Source organism: Oncorhynchus kisutch, linkage group LG18 (genome assembly GCF_002021735.2).
Source record: "Oncorhynchus kisutch isolate 150728-3 linkage group LG18, Okis_V2, whole genome shotgun sequence".
NCBI classification, from domain to species: Eukaryota; Metazoa; Chordata; class Actinopteri; order Salmoniformes; family Salmonidae; genus Oncorhynchus; species Oncorhynchus kisutch.
In genome coordinates, this window is record NC_034191.2 from 23294488 (window position 1) to 23316264 (window position 21777).

The 21777-nt window shown below is 40.7% G+C and overlaps 1 protein-coding gene across 5 annotated transcripts in view; it reads left to right on the forward strand.

Moving 5' to 3' along the window:
- Positions 1-501: 501 nt before the first annotated feature.
- The window catches only part of LOC109909216 (galactosylgalactosylxylosylprotein 3-beta-glucuronosyltransferase 1), a 109218-nt gene continuing 87942 nt past the window's right edge, over positions 502-21777 (forward strand). For all 5 annotated transcript variants that reach the window (XR_004203940.1, XR_002257740.2, XR_004203942.1 and 2 more), the window contains exon 1: positions 502-1025. The gene's annotated coding sequence lies outside the window, so the exon portion shown is untranslated. The remainder of the gene's footprint in view (positions 1026-21777) is intronic.

Here is a 21777-nt window from a genome sequence, read left to right on the forward strand (position 1 = left end):
AAAATCTTGGGTTTGTCCAACATACACTCTGTTATGTAATAATTCAGAGCATTTCCCTGAAAAATCCACAGATTTATTGGGGATGGGGAATTCTGAAAGTGAAGTCATACATGTAGCAGGGTGAAAATGGGGTTGGGGGCTTTGTGATAAAACAGCCTCGGTAGTGGTAGGGGGATTTACATACAGTATGGTTAACTGGCTGGATCATTCACAGAGAAACAGTGTGCATAACAAGGATACTCTCATGTAAAAGGTCAAAATAAATTTGAGGAAAAGGAGAAAGCTTCCAGAAAGGAGTGAGGTGAGAATAGATGAGGAATACGCTCAGCTCACCATGTTTCCTTCCTTTCTCTGCCTGCCTCTCACTATCCCCCCTCCCTGTTCCCTCTCTCTCTCTCTGCTGCAGCCCACCCTGCTCTGAGCCTTAATGGTACATGCCATTAGCGAGACCATCTCTACTAAGGGAGGGGGGTCTCTGCCTCGGCTAAGAGGCTACTTTTGTCCCACATAAACACATTCACAGATGTCTCTACACGCGAATAGCCATCTCCCCCGTTACGACAGCACAGCACAGTCTGCCTCTAAGACAACCGCCGAGTCGCGGCAACAGAGACAGAGATAGACAGAGAGAGAGGAAGAAAGAGGGAGGGACAGATAGAGAGGGGAGAAGGACGACCACGGAGCAAAACACATCACCGTCTCTCTCTGACATCCCCCCCTGCTTGCGTGTATCTGTGTGTGAGCCTGAGCTGAGGAGAGGACAGAAAATGAAGCCGGGGAAATTCTCCCTCTCTCTTTTATTTTCCCTCTTTTCTCCATCCATCATCCAAGGATTGAATACCGGTGTCATCTGCCACAGAGGGATCAAATAAAGGGATGCTTTGAATGTTGTCTCTGTATATGACAAGTCACACAGCGAAGCAGAAAGAGGCAAAACAAGCAGGGACATAACCAGGATTTTGATAATGAACGGGAGTCCTTCCACAGCATGTGTTAGGAATAGCAGTCCATCACTGAAGCCCACGGTAAATAATATTTATGTCTCTCGCTCTCTCTCCATGCTTGATTACACCCTTCAATAGAAATGCAAAGAGGTGCTTGCAGCAGGAGCACAAACAGAGACATAATAATGAAAGATTAAAAATGTTTCATGCTGATAAAGATCCTAACATGAAGGAAGATTGCCATCTTTGTCCTGAGTCCCTCCCTGTATGCATGTAGCTGTAGCAGCATTGTGGAAGTGTTGGAGATTTAAGCCATCCATATTGTATGCAGTACACTACAGAGCCATGAGGGTCATCTGAAGGAGCAGGGAACCTGATGGTGGCCTGACTGAGTGACTGACTGACATGAGGAATCACTGATAATCCCCATCATCATGTTCCTTCCTGCTCAAATAACAGGAGACAGCAAGAGCACATGGAGAGCTTTCATCGGCTACCATCAATCAAACTGACAATTTGACTAAAAAGCTTTGTTTATTGCTGAGGGTCTTGTTATAGTGTGTCTTTGAATTGGTGATCTAGCATGTCCAATATGATGTATTATTTTTTGTTACATGTATTTCCCATTGAGGACTGTGTGCAGTATCACAGTACAGAATGCAATTACACAGTGAGTGTACAAACACATTAAGAGGAAGAATGCACTGCTTGTTTTCTGTACCCTCGACCATCAGGAAACACAGTTTCCCTGGCGACTCAGGGGAACCCTTCACCACCTCTAACAAGAAATAACAAGTGTGTCCAAAGAAACAAAAAGGGCACTGGCTTAGAAAAACAAGGCAAACTTATAGGTTATTTCTGGAGAGAGGGTTGTATTTTGTCATTTTCGACAGGTACGCTACCTTTGCAACTCCTTGGGCTTTGATGTAGTTTCTGTGTCTGTTTCCTTGTCAGACACAGGTGTCGGTGTACTAACACTGTACTACCAGTCGCGTATATACTAACACAGTTGATTATGTACTAACACAGTGGATGTGTGGGGGAGACCAGGGCACAATGTAACACATTTCTTCTTATTTTGAAAATATTATTTGAGGTACTAATATTTTTATCCAAACAACGCACATATCTTAGCTACCATAACACACAGCAACAACAGTTCTATTACCCCCCCCCCCCCCCCTGTAGTTCTCATGGGGCTAATTGTAACAGACTGCTGTATTAATTGTAACACAGTCTTCATTGGTAAAAAATAAGGGGTAATTGAAAAGTCTCTGATTTAAAACTGATATTTGGATCAAAAATACACTATACAGTATGGACAAAACATCTTTTCATTTTATCTGTTAGGGATGTACAGTACCAGTCAAAGGTTTGGATCCAACTTCTCATTCAAAAATGTTTATTTATTTCAAAATGTTCTACATTGTAGAATTATAGACATCAAACTATGAAATAACACATATGTAATCATTTAGTAAACAAAAAAGCGTAAAACCAATCAAAATATATTTTATATTTGAGATTCTTCCAAGTAACTACCCTTTGCCTTGATGACAGCTTTGCACACTCTTGGCATTCTCTCAACCAAAGTCATTGAAAATAAGAATTTGTTCTTAACTGACTTGCCTAATTAAATAAAGGTAAAATAAAAAAATAAAAATGTTGATGAGATGGACTCTAACTACTCCCCATTTTCTTTACACTGGCAGCACTAGGATGGTCGGGATCGTCTATTGCACCCTGCTATTGCTGGGTGCAATAGCTAAATGTATAAATCATTCAATTAGAGTGAAAATTGTTCCGCAGGGTAGTATTCTAAAGGTAATAACAAGGCTCCCAGTGCTCTCATAGAAAATACAGCTCGATGTGGCTGCAATTACCCCAGTCTGGGACACTGTCCCAAGTCCATACGCATGTGTCAAGCTGGATCAGCCAAGTTTCCTGACTCGTCCTGTCCAAATATGTTGACACCCATCATGAATTCATGCACTCTGGATAAACATGTTTTTGTAGCTGTCATGTTGGCATAAACAAGCCGCTGTTGGTTAATGTAATCATTTTAATGATTATGGTAAAATTGTATTTTGTCAGTGTTCTTACTCCATACTTGGACATATTATTTACATTTAATCCAAACTACACTACATGACACATTATTTGGTGTCAGCACCTGACATATCCATGTTGTTTCCTGGTATATTCATGTTGTTTCCTGGTATATTCATGTTGTTTCCTGGCATATCCATGTTGTTTACTGGTATATTCATGTTGTTTCCTGGCATATCCTTGTTGTTTCCTGGCATATCCATGTTGTTTCCTGGCATATCCATGTTGTTTCCTGGCGTATCCATGTTGTTTCCTGGCGTATCCATGTTTCCTGGCATATCATGTTGTTTCCTGGCGTATCCATGTTGTTTACTGGTATATTCATGTTGTTTCCTGGCATATCCATGTTGTTTACTGGTATATTCATGTTGTTTCCTGGCATATCCATGTTGTTTACTGGTATATTCATTTGTTTCCTGGAATATCCATGTTGTTTACTGGTATATTCGTGTTGTTTCCTCGTATATTTGTGCTGTTTCCTCGTATATTTGTGCTGTTTCCTTGCATATAATGTTGTTTCCTGGCATATCCATGTTGTTTCCTGGTATATTTGTGTTTCCTTGCATATAATGTTGTTTCCTGGTATATCTATGCTCTTTCCTGGCATATGTTGTTTCCTGGCATATCATGTTGTTTTCTGGCATATCATGTTGTTTCCTGGCGTATCATGTTGTTTCCTGGTGTATCATGTTGTTTCCTGGTATATCCATGTTGTTTCCTGGCATACCCATGTTGTTTCCTGGCATATCATGTTGTTTCCAGTCATATCCATGTTGTTTCCTGGCATATGCATGTTGTTTCCTGGCATATCCATGTTGTTTCCTGGCATATCCATGTTGTTTCCTGGCATATCCATGTTGTTTCCTGGCATATCCATGTTGTTTCCTGGCGTATCCATGTTGTTTACTGGTATATGTATGTTGTTTCCTGGCATATCCATGTTGTTACCTGGCATATCCATGTTGTTTCCTGGCATATCCATGTTGTTTCCTGGCATATCCATGTTGTTTCCTGGCATATCCATGTTGTTTCCTGGCATATGCATGTTGTTTCCTGGCATATCCATGTTGTTTCCTGGCATATCCATGTTGTTTCCTGGCATATCCATGTTGTTTCCTGGCATATCCATGTTGTTTCCTGGCATACAGTTGAAGTCGGACGTTTACATACACCTTTACCAAATACCTTTTAAACTCAGTTTTCACAATTCCTGACATTTAATCCTAGTAAGAATTCCCCACCTTAGGTCAGTTAGGATCACCACTTTATTTTAAGAATGTGAAATGTCAGAATAATAGTAAAGAGTGATTTATTTCAGCTTTTATTTCTTTCGTCACATTCCCAGTGGGTCAGAAGTTTACATACACTCAATTAGTATTTGGTAGCATTGCCTTTAAATTGTTTAAAAACGTCTTAAATCAAATCAAATCCAATTTTATTTGTCACATACACATGGTTAGCAGATGTTAGTGCGAGTGTAGCGAAATGCTTGTGGCTTATGGCTAGGGGTTCCGCTAGCGGCACCCCTTGACAACATGCCGCTGAAAAGGCAGTACGCGAAATTCAAAAATATATATTTTTTAAATGTAACTTTCATACATTAACAAGTGCAATACACCAAATGAAAGAAACTTCTTGTTAATCTACCCATCGTGTCCGATTTCAAAAAGGCTTTACAGCGAGTGCACAACATATGATTATGTTAGGTCAGAGCCAAGTCACAAAAACACACACAGCCATTTTCCGGCCAAACAGGGGAGTCACAAAAAGCAGAAATCTAGATAAAATCGATCCCTAACCTTGGATGATCTTCATCAAATGACACTCATACGACTTCATGTTACACATCACGTGTGTTCGATAAAGTGCATATTTATATCCAAAAATCTCAGTTTACATATGCGCGTTACGTTCAGTAATGTTTTGCTTCCAAAACATTAAGTGATTTTGCAGAGAGCCACATCAATTTACAAAAATACTCATAATAAACATTGATAAAAGATACAAGTGTTATTCACAGAATTAAAGATATACTTCTCCTTAATGCAACTGCTGTGTCAGATTTTTTTTTTACTTTATGGAAAAAGCAAACCATGCAAAATCTGAGTACGGCGCTCAGACAACAAATCAAGCCAAACAGATATCCGAGTTGGAGTCAACAGAAGTCAGAAATAGCATTATAAATATTCACTTACCTTTGATGATCTTCATCAGAATGCACCCAGGAACCCCAGTTCCACAATAAATGTTTGATTTGTTTGATAAAGTTCATCTTTATGTCCAAATACCTCCTTTTTGTTAACGTGTTTAGTAAACAAATCCAAACTCACAATGCGCGAGCAGTCAAAGTCAAAAAGTTCCATTACAGTCCGTAGAAACATGTCAAATGAAGTAACCGGCCACGACTGGGAGTTCCGTGGGGCAACGCACAATTGTCCTAGCGTCGTCCGGGTTAGGGAGGGGTTGGCCGGTAGGGATATCCTTGTCTCATTGCGCACCAGCGACTCCTGTGGCTGGCCGGGCGCAGTGCGCGCTAACCAAGGTTGCCAGGTGCACGGTGTTTCCTCCGACACATTGGTGCAGCTGGCTTCCAGGTTGGATGCACGCTGTGTTAAGAAGCAGTGCGGCTTGGTTGGGTTGTGTATCGGAGGACGCATGACTTTCAACCTTCGTCTCTCCCGAGCCCGTACGGGAGTTGTAGCGATGAAACAAGATAGTAGCTAGTAGTAACCGGGAAGGTTGCAAGTTCAAACCCCCCGAGCTGACATGGTACAAATCTGTCGTTCTGCCCCTGAACAGGCAGTTAACCCACTGTTCCTAGGCCGTCATTGTAAATAAGAATTTGTTCTTAACTGACTTGCCTAGTTAAATAAAGGTAAAAAAAATATATAAAATAAAAACTCTCACGTGAACGCCCATCACCAGCTCGTGGCACCCTGCCAGACCACTGAGTAAAAGAGCCCTCGTACCCCCCTCCTTCACATTAGAAGCATCAAACAAGGTTATAAAGACTCTTGACATCTAGTGGAAGCCTTAGGAAATACAATATGAGCCATAGACACTGTGTATTTGATAGGCCAAGAGTTGAAAAACTACAATCCTCAGATTTCCCACTTCCTGGTTGTATTTTTCTCAGGTTTTCGCCTGCCATATGAGTTCTGTTATACTCACAGACATCATTCAAACAGTTTTAGAAAATTCAGAGTGTGTTCTATCCAAATCTACTAATAATATGCATATATTAGCAACTGGGAATGAGTAGCAGGCAATTCACTCTGGGCACGCTTTTCATTCAAACGTGAAAATACTGCCCCCTATCCCAAACAGGTTTTAAGGAGTGGCCATCACAAAGCCCTGACCTAAATCCTATAGAACATTTGATGGCATGAACTGAAAAAGCGTGTGTTATCAAGAAGGCATACAATCCTGACTCAGTTACACCAGCTCTGTCAGGAGGAATGGGCCAAACTTTACCCAACTTATTGTGGAAGGCTACCCGAAATGTTTGACCCAAGTTAAGCCATGTTACCACAACTTTGGAAGTATGCTTGGGGTCATTGTCCATTTGGAAGACCCATTTTCGACCAAGCTTTAACTTCCTCACTGATATCTTGAGATTATGCCTCAATATAGCCACATACTTTTCCTTCCTCATGATTCCATCTGTTTTGTGAAGTGCACCAGTCCCTCCTGCAGCAAAGCAGCCCCACAACATGATGCTGCCACCCCTGTGCTTCATGGTTGGGATGTTTTTCTTCGGCTTGCAAGCCTCCCCCTTTTTCCTCCAAACATAATGATGGTCATTATGGCCAAACAGTTCTATTTGTATTTTATCAGACCAGAGGACATTTCTCCAAAAAGTACGATCTTTGTCCTCATGTGCAGTTGCAAACCGTAGTCTTTTTTTATGGCAGTTTTGGAGCAGTGGCTTCTTCCTTGCTGAGCAGCCTTTCAGGTTATGTCGATATAAGACTCATTTTACTGTGGATATAGATTATTTTGTACCTGTTTCCTCCAGCATCTTCACAAGGTCCTTTGCTGTTATTCTGGGATTGATTTGCACTTTCGTACCAAAGTATGTTCAGCTCTAGGAGAGAGAACGCGTCTCCTTCCTGAGCGGTATGATGGCAGCGTGGTCCCATGGTGTTTATACTTTCATACCATTGTTTGTACCGATGAATGTGGTACCTTCAGGCGATGAACCAGATTTGTGGAGGTCTACAATTTTTTTTCTGAGGTCTTGGCTAATTTCTTTTGATTTGCCCATGTCAAGCAAAGAGGCACTGAGTTTGAAGGTAGGCCTTGAAATACATCTACAGGTAAACCACCAATTGACTCAAATGATGTCAATTAGCCTATCAGAAGCTTCTAAATCCATGACATAATTTTCTGGAATTTTCCAAGCTGTTTAAAGGCTCAGTCACCTTAGTGTATGTAAACTTCTGACCCACTGGAATTTTGATACAGTGAATTATAAGTGAAATAATATGTCTGGAAACAATTGTTGGAAAAATTACTTGTGTCTTGCACAAAGTAGATGTCCTAACCAACTTGCCAAAACTATAATTTGTTAACAAGAAATTAGTGGAGTGGTTGAAAAATGTGTTTTAATGACTCCAACCTAAGTGTATGTAAACCTCCGACTTCAACTGTATATATGTTGTTTCCTGGCATGAGGCAGCCCAACACCTAGCTGTTCTCTCACCTGTGTAACAGTGTGCTTACACCATTCTCTCTCTCTCTGACTCTCTCTGTGTCTGTTTGCTTGTCTGTGTGAGCCTGGACATATTTAGCCCCTGCTCCAGTCCAACTATGTCAGCAAATAGCATCTAGATCTAATTTATTGAGCAGAGCCTGTCATTGGATTATGTGTCATACAGTACCCTTTGGGACCAACAGTACATAGTGTAGAATGCTGATGGTAAGAAATACCCATAAAACGGTCAGCCCTAACTCATGGGTTAACATTTGTATCACCGCCAGGCCAGAGTTAGAGGAGAAAAGACTTCGCCACTGTAGCCAAAACGTTACAAGATAGTTTTAAAAGAGATTGTCCGAGTTCTAGAGCTACGGAAAAGTAAGACCAGCATGTGGCTGCTTCTAAAGACCATCTACTTTCATTCTGACTGCACTGATATGAGTCTTCAACCTTGTTCCACTGGGTGCAGTTCACAACTCTTTTGATGTCAGCTCAAAACATGTTGTTTTGCTGTTTGGACGCAGTAGTGGTTTCCGCAGAATCAGGGAGCTTTACCATCTTAAGGCAACGTGTGGAAAGAGTACAGGAGCAAGGAAAGCATAATGTTGCACTCTTCAAACACACCTGCACCATTTCCAAGAGAGAAACTCTCCCCTCAGTCTGCATCCATCCTCTCCCAGTCTGGGCAACAGTAAAACCAGGGCAGACTTGCCACCAGTGGCATGGCGTCTGCCACCTTCCCATTCAGATTACAGAGCTAGAGGAATTTTGCTGTACAGAAGCCGAGTGTAAAGTGATTCACAGGTGCTCTCCCTTTACCCTGCAAATCTCCATGCAATTAATATTAACCACAGCGATTGTTCCCAGAGTGACGTCAGCGTGGCCAGACCCCTTTGTGCTTCATTATTCATTCACTCAGAGCTGCCACCACCAGTTACATGCCGACCTCAGGGAGGGATGGAGCAAGGCACGGAGAGAGGAAGGGAAGGAGGGATTACTTTACTCCACTCTCTACTTATCTGGCCACCAGTCTCCACTGGCCTTTTAATAAACAGCTGAAAAGCAAACTTAGAATAAAATGTACTCTGCAAAACAAGCTGTCAGGCCTAGAGCTGTAGGAGGATGTTGTGGCTCCATGGGGCATTGTGCTTGCTGCTTGTGTTTGTCTGCTGGCTGCCCACCAAGAGAAGAGAATCTGTACTCTACTCTATCGTACCCTTCTATCTCCTCCTCCTCCCCTCTCTCCCTCTCTCTCTTTCCCCTTCTCTCTCTTCCTATCTCCCTTCTCTCCCTCCCCTCTCTACCTCTCCCCCTCCAGAAAGCCCTTTACCTCCATAGACAGCAGCTGTGCCCCTGCTGTTACTGCTGTTGTTATTGCTGTTGTTATTGCTGCTGTTACTGCTGTTGTTACTGCTGTTGTTATTGCTGTTGTTATTGCTGTTGTTATTGCTGTTGTTACTGCTGTTGTTACTGCTGTTGTTACTGCTGTTGTTACTGCTGTTGTTACTGCTGTTGTTACTGCTGTTGTTACTGCTGTTGTTATTGCTGTTGTTATTGCTGTTGGTACTGCTGTTGGTACTGCTGTTTTTATTGCTGTTGTTATTGCTGTTGTTATTGCTGTTGCTTTGCTGCTATTATTGCTGCTGTTATTGCTGTTGTTATTGCTGGTGTTATTGATGTTGTTATTGCTGCTGTTATTGCTGCTGTTATTGCTGTTGTTATTGCTGCTGTTATTGCTGTTGTTATTGCTGTTGTTATTGCTGCTGTTATTGCTGTTGTTATTGCTGCTGGGGGGCAGACCAGAGAATTTTCAGCTTGAGTTCCAAATCTTACCCCTCCATGTAGGGCCTGTGTACTGTATGGCATGATGAAGCTTCTGTCTCAGGTGTGATTCACCCCCCACTAGCGGTGGCCAAGCTCGCTGGATATTGTTTACCACTGCAGCCAATGAGGCTTATCCATTCATACATGTCTCACCTTTTTCTTAATGGATTTTGGCAGCCAGGTATTTTATGCATAAATCTCATTATGCTGATTTTGTGTTCACACTTGGATCTCCCCTTGGGGCTGTGTTAGCAGAGGAGAGGACGGATAGGGGGTATTAGAGACAGCTGGCAATGTAGTATCAGTCATGTTCACATCTATCAGGCCTGTCTGCCTGTCTGTTGGAGATTAGCAGCAGCTCCACATGAGAGGCACATGCAGACACACACAATCACTGACACACGTGTCACACACACACACACACACACACACACACACACACACACACACACACAGAACATTGAGTCAGAGGCATATCACCATCACAAACACATGAGTAATAACTGAGTAGCTATGGGCAGAGTAATAAAGTGCAGCCCCTGACCACTGACTCCAGCACCTGCACCCCTGTCTGTTGCTGTCACACTGTATTCTGCCTACATGGGAGAGGAGAGGATGGCGCAGTAGCATGGCTGTGTTTTCTCCTCTATCCACAGCAGTCTACTGCCTAAGTGTTTCTCCAACACTGACATAACAGAAGTGTTTATGTTGCACCCATCTTTCCTTCTTACAGAATGACCTCAACATATAATTTAGTCTCACAGCTTGTGTCGCAGGCTGTAGAGTGCTCCTCTCAACGGGGAGCTTAGAGAAGAATATAGGCTGCAACGTGCAGGACTAGACTGCTGACAGGCTGACAGTATGGTACAGTAGGTTAGTGTGGAGGCTAGCTGCGAGGATCCCTTAATGTATCGACAAAGACAGCCTGTTCTGTTCTATGGTCTTGATGTCGTTGTCCAACATGGGCAGCTTACATTGTCTCTGTCCCATACCATTGTACAGAAAGCTTTGCATTCTGCGCTGAATTCTAATACGCTTTGCAGGCAGATATAAAGAAGGAGCACTATGAGTGCCTAGGAGGCTTGTAAGATCATTAACACACATCATGTCATTTTAAAACATCCTTGCTGTGATAACTCAGATTAAACCGTAATAATGGCAACAGTGGACCACAATAAGCCTTGGAATACACACACATCCCTCAATAACACTGGGGACAAAAGCCAAGGACCATGCTATAAATCCATCAGATTTGACAAAGAATTAGGCGCCATTTTCTGACTAAATGGATAGAGGGAGAAAAAGCCAATGACCTTTCAAGACAATAAAGAGGGAAAACAAACCACACTCTATAATGGCCTCGTGCAGAAACCTCCACCCCTATAGAGAGAGAGCCAGAGCCACACAGAAATGCCCCAGTGACAGGATACATACAGACAGTGGTGAACCATGGCTATTGGACCTCTAGGCCTTCAATGGGGGGGGGGGGGACCGAACTCAAATATCAAGAAAGAAAAATAACAGAAACATAGCATCACTTAATGCGCCCAAATGAATCAAACAGGCCTGAGGCTGAGCAACGGTTTGGGCTGCCACTCTCACAGAGGCAGCACCCGCATGGATAGTGCTACCAGCAACAACAACAACAACCACACTCCTTACACAATACCATCATTATCAACAAAAGCAACAACATTTGACACAAATGATGTGAATGTTACAGGCTCCTTAATGCTGAAAGGACAGCGATTGTAGTATGAGAGCTCGCTTTTTGGAAAACACATAGGGCTGACAAAAAGACAGCAGTCACACACAGCATGATGTTAATGATAAGCAGTCCATTCACTCAGAAATAATAAACCAGTAGGTCCCAGTCATAAGGACACAAAAACACAACCATTAGGCTAAGCATTTCCTAATCGAAATGTACAACTATTACTTCCCGTTGCAAACATCTTTTTCCCTTTCAGCAATCAGCACACAAAGTAACCGGTGACCTAAAGTTTAAATGCAACAAGGATTCGCACACAAGTTCTTTTCAAAGCGTTAGCTAATAATAGCAAGTGAGCTGCAATAGAAAACACAGTTCCACTCAACAGATGATGACAATTTTAAACTTAAAATGAATCTTGAAATGGGCGAAACTAACAAATTAGAAACAACATCCTCGCTAGCTAGACCGCGGGAACACTACTGCTCACATTCGTTTTTGTCAAAACGGTCCCACCCATTACAAGTCAAAATGTAATTGGTTGATTCCACTGTCACTCCAAAATTCTGCCTTAATAGATGAGTTAGCTGACAACGCCACGAAAACGATGCGCGCGCGTCGATGGGGAAGAAGTCCGTTTGCTGATTCAGGATGGTCAGATAGCTCGCAACAATGGCAAGAAGCTGTAATGTGGGAAATCCTTGGTGGCTCGTTTCAGCTTCTTGTATCTTGTTATTGATGCCATGTCTTGTTTTGCAGTGTTTTGACTCTTGTCACATCTGTGCTAATATGGCTAAAATTCACTAACCAACGACTGTAATGATGTATTTGAGAGACAACAAGTGCTCATTGTGCAAATATACTTGTGTTTTTCAGTAAAGATTTGGAGAGGAAATATAGTTTACATGTTGTCAACAATCATTTAATTCTAAGGCAACCCCTGCCTGTTTTTCTACATGATTGGGCACAATCACTGTTCTATCTACAGTGCCTTCAGAATGTATTTGACTATTTTCACGTTTTGTTGTTACAGCCTGAATTTAAAATACCAAATTATCCCTTTAAATCAGAATAATAAAATAATAATATGATTAGAATATCATTTAAATATAATTTAAAATATGAAATATTAATTAAAAGGAAATGTATATTTTAAAACTACAGCAATTATTTTGTTAATCCTTAGGCTTTCTCTGAAGGCGTAGAAGGCCCTCATTAGAAGGTCCTCACAGTTGGTTCCCCACTGCATACAGATACCATTGCACTCTCACTTCCACCTGTGTTGCTCAATCCACAGTTTACAGGGTCTCTCCCTGTAAAAAGCTGACAAGGCAACAGCAGTAATGCACAGGGTTAGTCCATTACGACATCCATTGACAATTTGTTTTTTAGATCTGAGACCAATCAGATTTACTAATCCCCCACAAACACATTACTAAGACCATGACCATTTTTGCCACGGGCCCTGAATGCTAACTCATTTTCTGCTTCAGCGGCTCAATCATCCATGTTACACAGTATGAAACAGGATTGGCACAGGATGCCATCTGACTTTCGCATTTTGCTGGAGTTACTTGAGGTTAATGTAGACAGCATCTTTTGCTGTGTTGAATAGCAGTGATACACATACTGTATTTACAGCAGAGATATATAGTCCATTTGAATTATTGATAAGATAGTGTTTTCTCTCAGTGCAGCGCTGGACTCACAAAGCCAGTATTCGCCATGGCATCCACAAAAACCAAACCCACGCATTGATACAGTTGAAGTCAGAAGTTTACATACACTTAGGTTGGAGTCATTAAAGCTTGTTTTTCAACCACTCCACACATTTCTTGTTAACAAACTATAGTTTTGGCAATTCGGTTAGGATATATACTTTGTGCATGACACAAGCAATTTAAAAAAAAATTGTATACAGATAGATTATTTAATTTATAATTCACTTTATCACAATTCCAGTAGGTCGGACGTTTACGTACATTGACTGTTTACATACATTGACTGTGCCTTTAAAGCTTGGAAAATTCCAGAAAATTATGTCATGGCTTTAGAAGCTTCTTCTAGGATAATTGACATAATTTGAGTCAATTGGAGGTTTACCTGCAGATGTATTTCAAGGCCTACCTTCGAACTCAGTGCCTCTTTGCTTGACATCATGGGAAAATCTAAAGAAATCAGTCAAGACCTCAGAAAGACATTTGTAGACCTCAACAAGTCTGATTCATCCTTGGGAGCAATTTCCAAATGACTGACGGTACCACGTTCATCTGTACAAACAATAGTACGCATGTATAAACAACATGGGACCAGGCAACCGTCATACCACTCAGGAAGGAGACGCGTTCTGTCTCCTAGAGTTGAACGTACTTTGGTGCAAAAAGTGCAACTCGATCCTAGAACAACAGTAAAGGACCTTGTGAAGATGCTGGGGGAAACAGGTACAAAAGTATCTATATCCACAGTAAAACGAGTCCTATATCGACATAACCTGAAAGGGCGCTCAGCAAGGAAGAAACCACTGCTCCAAAACCGCCATAAAAGACAGAATTTGGTTAGCAACTGCACATGGGGACAAAGATCGTACTTTTTAGAGAAATGTCCTCTGGTCTGATGAAACAAAAATAGAACTGTTTGGCCACAATGACCATCGTTATGTTTGGTGGAAAAAGGGAGAGGCTTGCAAGCTGAAGAAAGCCATCCCAACCGTGAAGCACAAGGGTGGCAGCATCATGTTGTGGGGGCTCTTCACAAAATAGATGGCATCATGAGGCAGGAAAATGATGTGGATATATTTAAGCATTGAAGCAACATCTCAAGACATCCATCAGGAAGTTAAAGCTCGGTCGCAAATGGGTCTTCCAAATGGACAATGACCCCAAGCATACTTCCAAAGTTGTGGCAAAATGACTTAATGACAACAAAGTCAAGGTATTGGAGTGGCCATTACAAAGCCCTGACCTCAATCCTATAGAACATTTTCTGGGCAGAACTGAAAAAGTGTGTGCGAGCAAGGAGGCCTACAAACCTGATTCAGTTACACCAGCTCTGTCAGGAAGAATGGGCCAAAATTTACCCAACATATTTTGGAAGCTTGTGGAAGGACACCCGAAACATTTGACCCAAGTTAAACCATTTAAAGGCAATGCTACCAAATACTAATTGAGTGTATGTAAACTTCTGGCCCACTGGGAATGTGATGAAAGAAATTAAAGCTGAAATAAATAATTCTCTCAACTATTATTCTGACATTTCACATTCTTATAATAAAGTGGTTATCCTAACTGACCTAAGACAGGGAATTTTTACTTGGATTAAAAGACAGGAATTGTGAAAAACTCAGTTTAAATGTATTTGGCTAAGGTGTATGCAAACTTCAGACTTCAAATGTACATTGCATAATGTCAATACATGCACTCCCTTGCCTCATAGCAGGAGCTCTGTTTAATCAATCCTAAACTTCCACCTCTCGCTACGCCTGGTTATTGATTCAATTATAGTTTGACGTTTAGTCGCTGTGAAGAGAAAATAATGCTTCTGCGTAAACTCTCCAATTGGTCACACAAAATGTGATTTGGTGTGGAAGAGCAGAGAGGCTTGTGCATCAGCATCAGACCCGGTTCAACCCTGTCAAACAGTGTCAGGAGCAGAGAGAGTGAGAAATGACAGGTCGGAGAACAGCTCTGTTGATGTTGTTGTTCAGATGCATTTCAAGTAGGCCCCAATTACTTTCAACGCTGTCCTGTGCCGGGTCTGGTGGCTCACACTAGCTCGTCTCACACCAGCACAGAAGCTGAGGACTAAGGCCCCTTTTCCTCACGCAGACCTGTGCGACTAATGCAACATTAAATCTTCAAACCCAACCGGCCTTGTCACTCCAGCTTTGACAAGACTCTATTTAACCAGACAGGCATTGCTAAAGCACCCGCTTGACCTCTCCCAAGCCCAGATCAAAGAGAATCTGGTCATACTGTGGGCGTGATCAAGTCTGTCTGGCTGCTGAGGAAACTCCAAAATATTTGTAACATTGAATAAATGTCAAAAGTTTCAAGTTTTATTTTCACATGCCAAGTACAGTAAAATGTCTTTCTTGTGAGCGCTTTCCCAACGATGCAGTAATCAATATCACTAGTAAAGATATTATGATATGAAATAAATTAGAACAAAAGCACACAAGAAATAGAAATAAGAAGAAGATGGGAACGTAAGTTATATACAGAGTCAGTTCCAGGGTCAGTGCCAATACCATACAATGTGCAGGGATACTGGAGGGATAGGGTTAGATAAAGTTTTAAAAAGCATAGAGTCAGACCTGTTGGCGTCCACTGTGCATTCAGTGTCTCCTGCTCCAGCCTATAATTAACAGCACTATAGGAGAATTGTGCAGCTAACCTGAACCGACTGGTCCCAGAATCAAATCACTCAGCTCTTCCACTTTTAGGATGTGAGAGAGAATTATCATTTGTAAAACAGTCTAATGTTCACGGTTAAATATGTTCAGAATGAATAATATGTCACACAAATTCCCTGTAATGTGGTATTGTACCATGCCATAATTCTCTTGTGGACTCCCAACAGTTCCAAATCATGTGCTCATGTATGAAACAAAAATGAAAAATAAACTCATTAGCTTGACGTTTCCACTTGGGAGACTATCACTTTGATTACATTGCAACAGGCAATGTAACAGGCAATGTAAATCAAGCACAGCTCAATAATTTGACATGTGTATGGTATTTGATCCAGGCTTGAAAATCACCCCTTTTCGCCCTCCCACTTATAGCTAATCATGAGCTTAAGTTTTCAGTATATATTTCTTCAGTCTAGATGGATACACTGCTATACAGTTTGTCCTGAGTTGTTTATGCTCTATTTCTCAATGCCCTCACCCTGCAGATGTGATGTCAGCTCATTATTTTAAGGCCAGTGTGAATATATTGGAATAATTGGGCCAGAAGGTTAGCAGTGACTTGTGCATTCATTGGAGGGGCCCTGGGCAGTTGTCTGCAGTCCATAGTCATCAATTGGGCATCAGGTCCTCCTCTGCCTAGCTAAATCCATTAGGCTGATCTGGAGAAATGGCCTTGAGGACAATTTCACACTGTCCACTGGAAGAGGAAAGGGGGATACCTAATCAGTTCCAACTGAATGCATTCAATTGAAATGTGTCTTCTGCATTTAACCCAACCCCTCTGAATCAGAGAGGTGCGGGGGGCTGCCTGAATCGGCATCCACACATTTGGCACCCGGGGAACAATGGGTTAACTGCCTTGCTCAAGGACAGAACACCAGATTATTATCTTGTCAACTCTGGGATTCGATCGAGCAACCTTTCGGTTACTGGCCCAATGCTCTAACCACTAGGGGGTTTCATTGTGGTAAGCGAGTAGCTACATCTGCTGTCGCATTGGCAACACGGGCACTCTGTTCTTCGTTTTGGCTGTTATTTTCAGAAAAAAATACAGTTTGGTTCAGTTGTCTCGTTTGAAAGTATTGTCGAGCATAATGTGAACAGTTTAGCGATGCTTACAGATGTTTACAAGTCATTGATTTACAAGATTTCGCTTGGTCTCATCTCAAACTTGTTCCTCCATGCTTAACGTATCCCACAATGTAATTAGGGAACCATTGCGCTTCCTCCCAAAGGTGCATAAGGAAGAGAGGGATGATTGAAAAAGATTATAGTCATTTTGTACCCAGTAGATGAGGCAGAAAATGACTTCCACTGCTCGGTGTGGTACTTTCTCATTCAGAATGACAGAAACAAAACTGGGTTTCAGAAATGCTCATTGCAAAATACAACCCACAAGCCTTTTGTCCAATATGCTAAAATAACCAAGTGGCATTTACATCCACTACCAACTGAGAGAATATAGGCAGAATTGCAAAGAAAAATACATATCTCAGACTGGCCAATAAAAATTGAAGATTAAGATGGGCAAAAGAACACAGACACTGGACAGAGGAACTGTGCCTAGAAGGCCAGCATTCCAGAGTCACCTCTTCAGTGTTGACGTTGCGACTGGTGTTTTGTGGGTACTATTTAATGAAGCTGCCAGTTGAGGACTTGTGAGGCGTCTGTTTCTCGAACTAGACACTCTAATGTACTTGTCCTTTTGCTCAGTTGGGCACCAGGGGCCTCCCACTCCTCTTTCCTATTCTGGTTAGAGCCAGTTTGCACTGTTCTGTGAAGGGAGTGGTACACAGCATTGTATGATCAATTTCTCACATGGAATAGCCTTAATTTCTCATAACACGAATAGACTGATGAGTTTCAGAAGAAAGTATTTTGTTTCTGGCCATTTTGAGCCTGTAATCAAACCCACAAATGTTGATGCTCCAGATACTCAACTAGTCTGAAGGACAGTTTTATTGCTTCTTTAATCAGGACAACAGTTTTCAGCTGTGCTAAAATAATTGCAAAAGGGTTTTCTAATGATCAATTAGCCTTTTTAAAATTATGAACTTAGATTAGCTAACACAATGTGACATTGGGACACAGGAGTGATGGTTGCTGAAAATGGGCATCTGTACGCCTATGTAGATATTCCATAAAGAACATCAACCGTTTCCAGCTACAATAGTTATTTACAACATTATCAATGTCTACACTGTATTTCTGATCAATTTGATGTTATTTTAATGGACCAAAAAATTTGCTTTTCTTTCAAAAACAAGGACATTTCTAAGTGAACCTAAACTTTTGAACAGTAGTGTATCCAATAGCAGCATAGAAACACATAGCTATAAAAGTTGAGTCACTCACATCATGTAAGTGTTTGATTCAAATCAAGTAACGTCAAATGTAACGGTACTGTATGCATGACTGCACTGGCAAGTGGTTTTTAAACCTTGTTTCTCAAACAGCCTATCCTGCTGACAACTGATGTAAGTATTTGTGAGAATATATTGAGCACAAGCAGAGTTCAGTCATGAGTAAAATATTCTGACTGTGGTAATTATGAAGGAATAGAAGGCACTAACTATCATTCTGAGGACAGGGTTCACAGTGGAGAATAATTTACAAGGAGGCGATGCATTAACAAAATACATTTTTGGCATTAGCTGAAGGAATAAATAACAAATCTATATTACTGTGTGAGTGAGTGAGCAATGCAAATTTCAAAGTTGGCAGCACTTTTATTGATTAAATAAATGTGTAGGTGTGTGTTTTAATCTGTTGTGAGTGTCCTTGAAATGAAATTGACTCCCACTCACTCTCAGTCAATGTAAATAATGTCACAAATTAAACTGTCATATTTCACTCCCCAATCTGAGTCAGATCTGTTTCCTGTGTTTATGAGAAAGACAGAGTAATAGATTGGTTATATCAGATCTATCTGTTAGGTATTTACATTAATGACATCTCACTTGCTCAGACCCACTTGTTTCCACCATATTCACACCCAATGTTATTTCTTATACTTGTAAGACTCAACCCCATATGATTTCAAATAGTTGTATGTTTTTTCTGTCTGTAGCCAGATTATTTTCAATAGTTAAGTAATAAAACATGAGCTTTTTCTGTTCTCTTAATGTTGGAGTATCATTTGACTTCCAGTATTTAAGTAATAGCTTCTATAAGTGACAAAAAATATTGTCCAGTCCATTGGGTATCTCACCACACCCCATATGCCATGTCTTTGAATATGCAGATAGACAGATTAAAAGTACATTTACATTGTAAAATCAATGATGCGAGAAATTGCGGTAGAAACGCCTTTATGCACAAATATTGATATTCTAACCATCATAAGTAATGATATGTTGTGTGGTCCTCCCACTACGACTTGGGAAAGCATAGAGTTTATTAGGCTACAGGTTAAATACATGATGAGGAACTTCACAGGGTGGTGAAAGTGCAAGGTGATGAGCTTAAGGCTCCTTTCCAATAAATATAGAGGGTCTTATTCGGTGATATGATGATTGATTCTTGGCTGCTTGATGAATACAAATAATGTCGCTTTTATCCATAATAATGTAATAATGTAGGTAGCCTACCTGCACTGTACATGCGAGCTGTTGGTTAAAGTGTGTGTGCCAGGACCAGAGTGGACACATTTGCTATGTAAAGCAACAGTGTTTGTGACAAAACCATCAGTAGAGTTGAAAATGCAATGGAAACCCATTTAACTTGTATTTTTCATTCGGTACATGGGAATTTAAGGGCAAAAGTAATTTTTATGTGCACTATGTCATCACGCACAGACGTTCTAATATTCGCATGAAAATCTGTCACAAATTAGATGGAAACCTAGCTATTATTAGTTTTATACTTAATACATGCCACTGTGCTGTAGAACTTTCTAATTTTGTCACTTGTATAATCAATTTTGTACATTAGTTTATACTGGATTAAGCATACATTTTCATTAACTGTAATTTCATTCATTATGTTCCAAAACTCCCTCCATCTTGTGCCAATATCAGTTATTTTAAAGTCTTGGTTCCATTAGTTTATATTTTGTCAGTTGAATAGGCTTTCTGCAAGGTTTGCCTATCATAAAAATATGTTTTTCTGACTCAAATAGGATTCCCTCAACATTGCTCTTATGTCCAAAAGCTTTCAGTTGAATATGGTGTGATATAAAACCTGCAGGTTGCATATATTTGAAAATGTCTAGATTGGTCAGTCACAATATTACTCTACAAAGTGGCAATATTTCAAGAATAAAGTGCCGATATCTTGCGAATAGAGTCGATTTTGTGAATAAAGTCGCAATATTTTGAAAATAAACTGGCAATATTTCGAGAATAAAGACAACGGAGACTATGCCCCTGTTTTGGGATAACCTACAGTATGCATCCTTCATTCTTCCCATCCTTGAAGACATCACCAATAGATGTATTATGAAAGTTTATATTATGCTAGGCTACCAACCAAGTCATGTCAGATCATTGATTATTTCTATACAGTGATTATTTATTTATAGCCTATCATCATTTGTCAAATAGGCCTATATTAAGAAAATGATTATTTCAAGACACTCGTAAAACCCCTGCTTCATTGTTCATTCCTCCCACTGTCGTTGGATAGGCCTATCATTTACTTCCACTTGCCCACTGTTCTGTAACGTACGATTAGCCTACAGGTTAGGGTACTCAATCTAGTGGGCTGCAAAATAGCGGTGTTGTAGTGAATTTGGAGAGCAGCTTGACATGGGACACATACACACGCATAGCCCCCGGTCTCCACGATCCCAAGATCATTTGTTTTATTGGGTGTGCTCACGTAACCTACTAGCCTATAGTCGTTAGAAGGATAGTTGCCATAAGGGAGAAATACTACTGTTAGTAAATAGTTGCCATGGTGTTGGCCTTGGCTACGCAGCAGAACATTGTAGCGAATTCGGAGGGCAGACTGACAGGGACTCAAAACCAGTTCTCTTCGCATTCATAGACTGTATCAATAACGTTTTTAGTGGTTGCTCTTAATGCACCATTGTGTTTAGAAGAGTGTATGCCTACAGTCTGAAATTGCCAGGGGAAACTTGATGTGTGTGTCCCTGTGCATGCGTGTGCGAGTTATTAGCTCATTAGATTGATCAATTTGACTGCGCAGTGACTCCTGTTTGAACGAGTGTATTAGATTGATGGCCATTTGTTTGTTTGGCCCCTATTTTTTAGCGCCCATACACACCTGCATACACACACAGCCAACCCGTCTCTACCTAGTATGTAACCACGGTTCCTCCTCCTGAAATGAATGTGTCACAACCTTTTCCTACTTCTGAAGTATATTTTCACCAGTCATTTCAATGGTGGAGCGCAGAGAAACATGGAACCAATGAGACACGCACTTAACCAAAACCCCTACATTAATCTATTCTCCAAATTGTTACTTTATTCTCGAAATTACATTTCATGTTTATTCTCGAAACATTGCAACTTTATTCTCAAAATACTGTCATTAAAATAAGTGTATTTCCTATTACCAAGTAATTCAAGGTTTCTATGGTCTTTAGTTTACCATATGAACCAATTTATCTGTGAATTCTGAAAAGCTACCCAAGGATTGTTCCATAGGGGGGTGTTATTATGGAGTGATATTGGTTCTTGCAGAATCTGTTTAATTTTCTTCCATGTTGCTTTAGAGTTCTGAAACTATTAACTTGTTAATGTTTTTAGCTCCATCCTTTTTTTCTGGGGATGAGCATGCACATCTTCAATATGTACTCTTTAGTGCATGTAACAATATGTTGCAAATAAAAGCCTTCAGTGGCGAGTTGATACAATTGCAAATCTGGAAGGTTAAAACTCCCCTCAGATTTAGGAATATTTAAAACGTTCATATATTTTCTAGTATTTTGTTTTTGCCCATATGAATGAAGTCTGTTATGACCGAGTATACTTTTCGAAAGAATGTCTATGGTAATTGATATTACCGAAAATAAATGCCATTCTAAAGAGGTTTATTTTATCTGTAAGATTTGAGGATATTATGCAATTTAATTAGATCTGCTTTCATGTTGTTGAGTAATGGGATAAAG